Source organism: Callospermophilus lateralis, chromosome 6 (assembly GCF_048772815.1).
Source record: "Callospermophilus lateralis isolate mCalLat2 chromosome 6, mCalLat2.hap1, whole genome shotgun sequence".
Taxonomy (NCBI): domain Eukaryota; kingdom Metazoa; phylum Chordata; class Mammalia; order Rodentia; family Sciuridae; genus Callospermophilus; species Callospermophilus lateralis.
Genome location: NC_135310.1, coordinates 124,083,409 through 124,094,470, shown reverse-complemented (window position 1 = coordinate 124,094,470; position 11,062 = coordinate 124,083,409). Strand labels below are relative to the sequence as shown.

General features: G+C 36.8%; 1 pseudogene; it reads left to right on the top strand.

Annotated features, from left to right (window-relative positions):
* The first annotated feature begins 562 nt into the window (after nucleotides 1-562).
* Nucleotides 563-1,651, top strand: LOC143402027 (partitioning defective 6 homolog beta pseudogene; annotated as a pseudogene).
* Nucleotides 1,652-11,062: the final 9,411 nt, after the last annotated feature.

Sequence of the window (11,062 nt, the reverse complement as noted above, 5' to 3'; positions counted from 1 at the left end):
AATCACTGCAAACATATAGATTTCAAGCTTTTAATAGAGATTTAACTATATTATCTCTATTACCCCCTCCAACCTTAATATCCTGGACATGGGACAGCCATTTATTCATATAGTGATTTGATCAATTATTAAGCTTCTACTGTGTACCAGCCTCTGGGTTAAATGCCAAGCCACCAAAGAGGAAAAGGTCAATATGGTAGAGCTCATAGTGAAAATGACATTGAATGAATTTGCCAGTATTGCTCTCTTATGAGAAGTGGTGCCTATAGCTCAGAGATGTTCATATCTATTAGCTTTATTAAACTTTTGCAAGAAAGTGTTAGCATTCTCATGAAGCACAGAGGAAGGGATTCACATCCCTGCTGGCCCTGCAGCCAGTCATACCCTGGATCCTGCCAGGTGAGCAGCTTGCCAAGTCTAGCTGAGCTTGTCCTGCCCAAGCAGCAGCTGCCCCATCTGCAGGTGCCTGTGACAAGTTGTCCAGGGTCCCATCCCTGCTTGAGCCCACTGGCTGTGTGCTAGCTGTCTGTTCTCCTGAGTGGCAGCCAGCCTGAGGAGCTTCATGGGGCTGTGCCTCAGCCTGAACAGTGTCCACCAGCACTGGGCAAGCAGTAGCTGCCTGGGCACCATAGAGGTGAAGAGCAAGTTTGGAGCTGAGTTTTATCAATTTTTACTGGGAAGATCAAAACCTAGAAATTTGTTCACAAGATAGTCAATGCAGACATCCAGGGAGACTTGCTGCCTATAAATAATAATTATCACAAATCTATGTCAACAGCCAATCCACTATTTAGGATTTTTATACAAAAGAAAGAAGCAGCAGACTACAGTGCCTTCAGTACAGACATGCTGATAACGATGCTGGTAACGATGAAGAATGTTTTAATTAATGTGTTCAGTCCAGATAACCACAGAAAAAAGCCATGCATTAGTATGCCCCAGGATATCAGGCCTCTGTCTTCCATCATAGAAATGGATATGCTCCCAGAAACACACCATCAGGCTTGTCTTTACAAATATGGCATTGAGAAATGCCCTGGTTTCTACATCTAAGATGGCTCAAGTTCAGGGTAACACCACACCACCTAGAGAAGGTCCCTGGGATCTTTATATCCAGGATCCTCTCAGTATATCTGGCTCAAAGCACAGGACTGTTAACTGTAAATGATGACATTTTTAGAAGTTAATGGTATGGAATTTTCAGGGAATAGTATTGACCAAGTAACATATGTGTTAACTGCAAACAGCTGCAACCTCATTATAACAGTGAGACCAGCAAACTAGAAGAATAACGTTGTTAGGAAAAGTTAGACTTCCAGTAGCTCTGGCCAGTCTACCAATAATAGCCTTCTTAGCTATCCACAGCAGACGAAACCAAGCTTTGAGTGAAAAGATGAAGACAGTGATGAAGAAGACATTATTATTGAAGAGAATGGAGCACAGCAAGAGATTCCAAAGGAATTTCCTGAGGTGGAGATCCTGGAATCCTTAAGACAAATAGAATTCAGTTTTGAGTCTGGGGAATATGGTTTTATTCCTTCTCATGAATTAGAGCTTAGCACCCATAGAAAGTGACATAAACACAGAACTTGAAAAACAAGCTTCAGATAAAAAACTCTTAGAAGAAGATGGAACAATTATAACATTATGAAACCATTCATTGAATGTTTTTGGAATGTTGAGGAGGCTGTGGGGACTCTAATTTGGCAGTAATTGAAGCATTTATACCTTAGAACCACTGATGTGGGATAATCATGGGAAACAATAATGCAAGCTTGCAGGGCACGGTGGCCCACATCTGGAATCCCAGTGGCTCAGGAGGCTGAGGCAGGAGGATTGCAAATTCAAAGCCAGCCCCAGCGAAAGTGAGGCCCCAAGCAACTCAGTGAGACCCTTTATAAATAAAATACAAAATAGGGCTGGGGATGTGGCTCAATGGCCAAGTGCCCCTGAGTTCAATCCCTGGTATCCCCCACAAAAACAGCAAAGTTAATCTGTTATTAAAATAGGTCAAAAACTGTTAATGTAGCTTTTGTGGCTCAGAGGTAAATTTAGGTCTAAAACATAGGGAAGTTGCTTGTGAAATTATGTACTGTTGCTATATTTTCTAGAAGAACTTTTTTTGAGCACATTCCTATACATGTGTGAGGGGATTGAATCATTTCTGTTTGAAGTGGTGAGAGAGAGGGGGTTTTTGTCGTTGTTGTTGTTACATGTGGATTTCCAGTTTTCCCAGCACCATTTGTTGAAGAGCTTTCTCCAATGTACATTTTTGGTGCCTTTGTTTAATATAAGATTACTGAAGTTATGTGGGTTAGACTCTGTGTCCTCTATTCTGTAACTTTGGTCTACAGGTCTATTTTGGTGCCAATACCATACTGTTTTAGATACTGTTGCTCTGTAGTACAGTTTTATGTCTGAAATGGTATTGACACCAGCTTCATTCTTCTTGCTAAGGATTACTTTGGCTCTTCTGGGTCTCTTATTTTTTTCTGATGAATTTCATGACTGCTTTTTCTATTTCTATGAGGAATGTCATTGGGATATTGATTGAAATTGCATTGAATCTGTAAAATGCTTTTGGTAGTTTTGTCATTTTAACAGTATTAATTCTGCTTATCCAAGAACAAGGTAGATCTTTCCATCTTCTAAGGTCTTCTTTAGCTTCTTTCTTTAGCATGTTGTAGTTTTCATTGTAGAGGTCTTTCACCTCTTTCTTTAAATTTATTCCCAAGTATTTTTTTGAGTTATGATAAATGGAGTGGTTTTTCTAGTTTCACTTTCAGCAGATTTGCCACTGATGTACAGAAATATCTTTGATTTATGAGGGTTGATTTTGTATACAACTGCTTTTCTGAATTCATTTATTAGTTCTAGGAGATTTCTGCTGGGATCTTTTGGGTCCTCTAGGTATAGAATCATATCACCTGAACATAGTGATAATTTGAGTTTTTCTTTTCCTCTCTGTATCCCTTTAATTCTGATTGCTCTGGCTAGAGTTTCAAGAACTATTGTTAAATATAATTGGTGACAGAGGGCATCCCTGTCTTGTTCCACTTTTTAGAGGAGATGCTTTCAATTTTTCTCCATTTAGATTGATCATGGCTTATGGATCAGCATAGATAACCTTTACAAGGTTGAAGTATGTTCTTGTTATCCCTAGTTTTTCAAGCGTTTTGAACATGAAGGGATGCTATGTTTTATCAAATGTTTTCTCGGCATCTTTTGACATGATCATATGATTTTTATCTTTGAGTCTATTGGTGTGATGAATTACATTTATTGATTTCTGTATGTTGAACCAAACTTGCATTCCTGGGATGAATTCCACTTGATAGTGATGCACTATTTGATTTGCCAGAATTTTATTAAGAACTTTTGTATCCATATTCGTTAGAGATATTGGTCTGAAGTTTTCTTTCTTTGATGTGTCTTTGTCTGGTTTTAAAATCAGTGTGATATTGGCCTCATAGAAGGAGTTTGGAACTTTCCTCTTTTCCAATTTCATGAAATAGTTTGAGAAGTATTGGGGTTAGTTGTTCTTTAAAGTCTTGTAGAACTCAGTTGTGCATTCATCTGGTCTGGGGCTTTTCTTGGTTGGTAAACTTCTGATGGCATCCTCTATTTACATGCTTGAAATTAATCTATTTAAATTGTGAATATCATCTTGATTTAGTTTAGGCATACCATATGCCTCCAGAAATTTATCAATGTTTTCTATATTTTCTATTTTATTGGAGTACAAATTTTCAAAATAATTTCTAATTATCTTCTGTATTTCAATGGTGTCCATTTGATATTTTCCTTTTCATCATGAATTTTAGTAATTGGAGTTTTCTCTCTCCTTCTCTTCATTAGCATGGCTAAGGCTTTATCAAATTTTATTTATTTTTTTCAAAGAACCAACTTTTTGTTTTGTCAATGTTTCAGTTGCTTCTTTTGTTTCAATTTTATTGATTTCAGCTCTAATATTAATTATTTCCTGTCTCCTACTGCTCTTGGGGTTGATTTGTTCTTCTCTTTGGAGAGCTTTGAGATGTAAAGTTAGGTCATTTATTTGTTGACTTTTTCTTCTTTGAAGGAATGAACCCCATGCAATTAACTTTCCTCTTAGCACTGCCTTAATAGTGTCTCAGAGATTTTGGTATGTTGTATCAGTGTTTTCATTTACTTCTAAAAATTTTTTAATCTCTTATTTGATATCTTTTGCAACACGTTGTTCATCCAATAGCACATTATTTAGTCTCCAGGTGTTCTAGTAGTTTTATTTTTTTATTTTATCATTGATTCCTTATTTCATTCCACTGTGGTTTCATAGAATGCAGGGTAGCATCTTTACTTTTCTATATTTACTAAGATTTGCTTTGTGACATAACACATGGTCTATTTTAGAGAAGGATCCATGTACTGATGAGGAGAAAGTGTACTAACTTGTTGATGAATAATATACTCTGTATATGTCAGATAAGTATAAGTTATTGATTGTACTATTGAGCTCTATAGTTTCTTTGTTTAGCTTTTGTTTGGTATATCTATCTATTGGTGAAAGAGGTGTGTTAAAATCACCCAGAATTATTGTGTTGTGATCTATTTGACTCTTGAACTTGAGAAGAGTGAACATGTTTGGGGCTTATATATTTATAACTGTTATGTCTTGTTGACGTATGGTACCGTTAATCAGTATGGAATGCCCATCTCTATTCCTTTTGATTAATTTTGGCTTGAAGTCTACTTTATTTGGTCTGAGAATGGAAACCTCTGCTTCCTTACATAGGCCATGTTAATGGTATATTTTATCCCAACCTTTCACCTTCAGTCTGTGGGCAACTTTTCCTATGAGATGAGTCTCTTGAAGGCAGCATATTGTTGGGTCTTTTTATAATCCAGTCTACCAGCCTATATCTTTTGATTGGTGAATTTAAGCCATTAACATTTAGGGTTATTATTGAGATATGATTTGTATTACCAGTAATTTTTTAAAATTTTTTGGTATTTAGCCTGACTTGGTTTCTCCTTTGGTTGGATTTCCTTTTATTGTAGTTCTTCCCTTTGCAGATTTTCATTGCTGTTTTTCATTTCCTCCTTATGGAATATTTTGCCAAGAATGTTCTGTAATGCATGCTTTCTTGCTGTAAATTCTTTTAGCTTTTGTTTATCAAGAATATTTTTATTTCATTGTCAAATTTGAAGCTTAATTTTGCTAGATATAAGATTCTTGGTTGGCATCCATTATCTTTTAGAGCTTGGCATATGTTGTTCCAGAATCTCCTGGCTTTGAGGGTCTGGGTTGAAAAATCTGCTGAGATCCGAAGTGGTCTTCCCTTATAGGTAATCTAATTTTTCTCCCTTGCAGCCTTTAAAATTTTATCCTTATTCTGTATGCTAGGCCTTTTCATTATAATGTATCTTGGTGTAGATCTGTTGTAATTTTGTATATTTGGTGTCCTATCGGCCTCTTGTGTTTGATTCGTTCTTCTTGCTTGGGAATTTTTCTGGTATTATTTTATTGAGGAGACTGTGCATTCCTTTGATTTGAATCTCTGAACTTTCCTCTATCCCAATAAATCTTAAATTCAGTCTTTTGATGGTATCCCATAATTCTTGGATGTTCTGTTTGTGGTTTATCACCATCTTCACTGTGAGGTCAACTTTATTTTTAAGATTGTATATTTTGTCTTCATTGTCTGAGGTTCTGTCTTCCAAATAGTCTAGTCTGTTGGGGATGCTATCTATTGAGTTTTTTCATTGGCTGATTGTTTCTTTCATTTCAAGGATTTTTGTTTGTTTCTTTTTTCAGTATCTCTATCTTTTTCTTAAAATAATCTCTTGCAACCTAAATTTGCTCTCTTATCTCTTTGTTAGTATAATCAATGGTCACCTGAATTTGTTCTTATCTCTTTGTTGGAGTGATCAATTTTTGCCTGTATCTGATCACATTCTTTAAATCTCAAATCATTTTAGTTATGTATATTCTGAACTCCTTCTCTAACATTTCACCTATTGTGCTACCTATGGATTCTATTTTTATAGTATCTTGGTTTGTTTGGGGCACTTTCCTCCCTTGTTTTTTAATGATGTCTATGTGTCTTCCTCTCTTGCTGAGATGTTTATGAGATAGGATGTGAGAATATGGAGGTATTAGATTATATGACTTGTGAGAGAGTAATCATGAGAAGTTGACTGTTAGTAGAAGAAACAAGAGATAGGCAACCCTATGCAAGACTCCCAGTTACCTGTTAGCACCCTAGTAGATGTCTCTTGATAGAAGCAGAGATATTCCAGTTTCATGATGGTGTTACCCTCAAGCCTGATGTTTCCTGATGTTGGGCTGTGGAGAAATTTTTGGTGAATAAGGAACCCCAGAATGGAGTGGCTCTGCCCTGGAACTCTGGGCTTCAGTTGCAGGCCTTAGTTTTCTTCTTGATGACTGCTAGTCTGACTGGCTTGAGATGCAATCTCAGTATGGTCTTGATTTGCATTTCCCTATTTGTTAATGATGAACACTTTTTTTATATGTTTGTTAGCCATTTGTGTTTCTTCTTTTGAGATGTGTCTTTTTATTTTATTTACTAATTTTTAAGAGGGTTATTTGGGTTTTTTTTTTTAGTTTTTTTAAAATATATTCTACTTTTTAATCCTCTGCCAGAATACTAGCTAGCAAAGATTCTCTCTCATTCTATGGGCTCCCTATTCCCATTCTTAATTGTTTCCTTTGCTCTGTGGAAGCTTTTTAATTTCATCCCATCCAGTTTAGTAATTTTTTGCATTATTTTCTGAGATTTAGGAGTCCTATTGAGAAAGTCATTGCCTGTGCCTGTAAGAAGAAGTATTATTGACCCTAAGTTTTCTTCTAGGAGTTTCATAGTATCTGTTCTAATTTCTAGGTTTTTGATCCATTTTGAGTTGATTTTTGTGCAGGGTAAAGATAAGAATATAGTTAATTCTTCTACATATGGATAACCAGTTTTCTCAGCACCACTTGCTAAAAAGGCTATATTTTTTTTGTTCTTGTTTATTTTGAGAAATGGTATCATTCAGTTGCTTAGTCTGATCTCAAACTTTTGACCCTCCTGCTTCAGCTTCCTAAGCAGCTGGCATTACAAATTTGTACCAACACACTCCATGAGAATGTTGTTCTTTTAAGATGAGAGGTTTAAATACCTATGAAAAAAACCTAGTATTATTGTAAGTTACCTTAAATTAAATCCCACTGGGGGAGGGTCCAAGGAAGGGAACACAGGCCTTTTATATGCTAAGCACCTACTATACCACTGAAATATACCACAGCCCCTTGAATTCTGATAGTTGCATTGTCTGATAGTGCTATAGTACACCACACTCCCAACTTAGCTACATTAGAAAGAAGAATAAAGAAAAAGTAGGAAAACTTTTTTCACAAGTATCTAAGCACTGGAGCTACTTAAATCATAATACTAATTTCTTGAATATTACATTTCTCAAATAAAACTCTTCTCTATTTTTTGTTTACCCATAAAGAACACAGAAAAGACTCAGTGAAAGTGGCACATGTAGTAAGAAGCAAGAGAAGAGAGAGAGAGATCTTCTTGGCTTCACACTCAAAATGGTGCTATGGGGATGGGGCTGTAACTTAATGGTTAGCGTGTGTGCTTTTCAAGCACAAAGTCCTGGGTTATATTTCCAGTACTGCCAAAAAATTAAGTCAGAAATTTTAGGGGCAGGAGGTATAACACATCACTATGTTGCCTACTTAGAATGTGTACAAGGTCTTAGGTTTTAGCCCCAGCCCTACCAAAACCAAAAATCTACATGGTGCCAGTTTTCCTGGGAGAAAAACACCCCACCACCAAGTTTAAAAATGATGATTAATTTTTCTTTTAAATTTGAGAGTTTAGTTGGTCCTGTGCTTCTCATATTTGAAGAAAATCCAGTAATCTTGCAAACACCATTTTCCCATTGTTATGTAAGCTCTTCTGGTTTGGGGTCTAAGTGAGCTTTATTCATGAATGTATCCCAAGAACCTAGGAGAGTGCTGAGCATATAATAAGCTTTCACTAAGGATTTGATGAATAAATTATTGATGAATTCTAATGTGGCCCAGTTTTCTTGATGAATTTAGCAATATGCAATTGTAACAGTCTTAGTTACTAGGTTTTCTGGGCCTTTGCTTTTTTGGCCTAAGTATATCTACAAGGTGGAATTTCGGTTAGACTCCTATCTTTTCTTTTTATTTTTTTGAATTGTGCGTGTGTGTTGGTGGTGGGTGTTGAAGCCAGGATACTCTCTCTACCACTAGATTATAAGCTAGATCTTTTGTTTATTTTAAGATAGGGTCTTGCTAAATTATTCAGGCTGTCCTTTAATTTGAGATCTTCCTGCTTCAGCTTCCTGAGCTGCAAAGACTACTGATATTACAGGCATATGCCACCATGCTCTAAATATTTTTTAATTAATTTATATGTGTGTGTGTGTGTGTGTGTGTGTGTGTGTGTGTGTATGTGTGTGTTGGGGTTTAAACCAGAGATATTCTACCACTAAGCTCCATCCCAATCACTTTTTATTTTGATAAAGGGTCTCTCTCAGTTGTTGAGGCAAGTCTAAAATTTTAATCCTGCCTCAGCCTCTAGAATATGAAATTGCTGAGGCAAGTCTAAATTTTAATCCTGCCTCAGCCTCTAGAATATGTAATTACCCATCCTCAGTCTCCATGGTTGCTGGGATTATATGTGACACCATATAATAGCCTGTCTTTTACTTTATTATTTTTATTTTAAAGTTAAAGCAGAGTCTCTGTGTGTTGCACAGAGTAGCTTCAAACTGGCAGTTGTTCTGCCTCAGCCTACCAAGTAACTAGGATTACAGGAACATGCCAGGACTCCCACCTTCTACCCTCTTTCTTAAGAGAAGGTGTGATACTTATAAGAGAAAGCCTCTAGGCAAAGTCTCTGCATAATTTCCCCTCTCAGACTGGAAGCCCTGCTCTACTCACTGCACCCTCTTCTCCTGTGTTTAGTCCTGTGCCCCAGTTGTTGCTGTCAATTACTCTGTGATTTCTTAGGACACTAAATCCCATCACCTAGGGAGGCATTCTCCACCAGTTACCAAGTGAACCCCCCAGTATAAAACATTCCCCAAATTTCAGAATGCAAGCTGGTATTGTTGATGCTTTCCTATCCTGCACATATAAGTGGTTTATGGTGACCAATGTTGGAATCTGATTCTCCCAATAGGGAATATTCAGATTTGTTTTGTTTTGTTTTTGGTGTGCCTGGGTAATCAAACCCAGGGCCTCTTACATGCACAATAAGCCCTCTAACAATGACTCCCAAATATCCCCTCATCTTTTGAAATTCTCAGGACTTCAATAAAGACAGCTGACTACCTCCTGACATCACTGTCCTGTCAGATAGTCTATTTCCCACAGGAGTTGCCCTAGCCCTTTTATTTGTTCTGACTGAGTTGTTCCCTCTAGCCCTAGTACAAACTGAACCCAGGGTTCAATCTCAATACTTAAGCACTAAGCCATATCACCAGCCCTTTCTATTTTTTTGTTAATTTGAGACAGAGTCTAACTAATTTTCTCAGTGCTTTACTAAGTTTTTGAGGCTGGCCTATTCCAGAAAAACTAGGATAATAATTGTTGCCTCATATATAACCAATAATCATAGATTCACACCATAATGTTACCACACATTGAAATATAAGAATTCAAACTAATAAAATAGAGCTATGTATATGAAAATTCTATAGTTTTTGGAAAAACATTCTGAGAACAATTTATTCCCCTGTGTTGTCCAGGCTGGCCTTGAACTTGTGGTCCTCCTGTCACAGAATTCATTGGGATTACAAATGTAGGCCACCCAACTCAGCTTGAATATATATTTTTTTCAGTGCTGAGGATTGTATTCAGGGCCTTATTCATACTGAGGTGAGGATTCTACCACTGAGTTAAATTCCTAAATTGCTAATCCCTGGAAATAAATATATGCATATGGGTGTGTGTATACAAATATATGTATGTATATACAAATATATATTTTTTCTTTTTTCTGAATACTGGAGATTGAACCCATAGGTACTTTACAACTAAGCAACATTTCCAGCTTTTCCCTTTTTTTTTAATTTTGAGAAAAGGACTCACTAAGTTGCCAGGCTAGCTTCTATCTTGCAATCCTTCTGCTTAAGATTCCCAAATTATGGGGATTACTGGCATGTGCTCCCACATCTAGCTGGTTGTATATTTTTAAAGCATGGAAGACAGATTCTTTTTTCTAGAAATCCCAATCCTAGAACGTTTCAGGTCCATTCCAAGTATATTATCCATCCCAATGATTATCCCTGCAAAACTCATGGTTGCAAAACTCATGGTTGAAGGCTTGTGGATCTTCCTCTAACCCAGGTGTCTACAAGTCAGTGTTCCTTTCAAGAAGATTTGCTTGGGCCAGGCACAGTGGTACATGCCTGTAATTCCAGACACTTGAGAGGCTGAGGCAAGAGAAATGAAATTTTGAGGCCAGCCTCAGCAACTTAGTGAGGTCCTAAGTAAATTATCAAGGCCTTATCTCAAAAACAAAAAAAAATAAAAATGGTTGTGGATGTGACTCAGTGAAAAGCACCCCTGGGGTCAATCCCTGGTATAAAAAACAAATTAAAAAAACCCTGCTTTTATAGATGATCTATAACACTATAGGCAGCAACTCTGAGATGTCCAATGGCAGCCCCAGTTCAGCTCCTATCAAATGAAAGAAATTCTATTACCTTTTTTGCTGGGTGTCATGGCTAATGCCTATACTCTCAGCTACTCAGGAGCCTAAGATAGAAGAAGCTCAAGTTTGAGGCCAGCCTGGGCAATTTAGTGTGACCTTATTATAAAATTAATAAATAAAAATGGCTGGGGTTGTATCTTAGTGGTAAAATACCCTTGGTTCAATCACCAGCACCAGGGGGAACATTAAGAAATTCTGTTACTTTGCCTGATTGATCATTTACCTGGAAGCTTATATAAATTTAGGATAGATGTTAAACTAATAACAGCACAAGTTTTTCATAATGTCTTAGTATATTTCACATAAAGTATCTACCC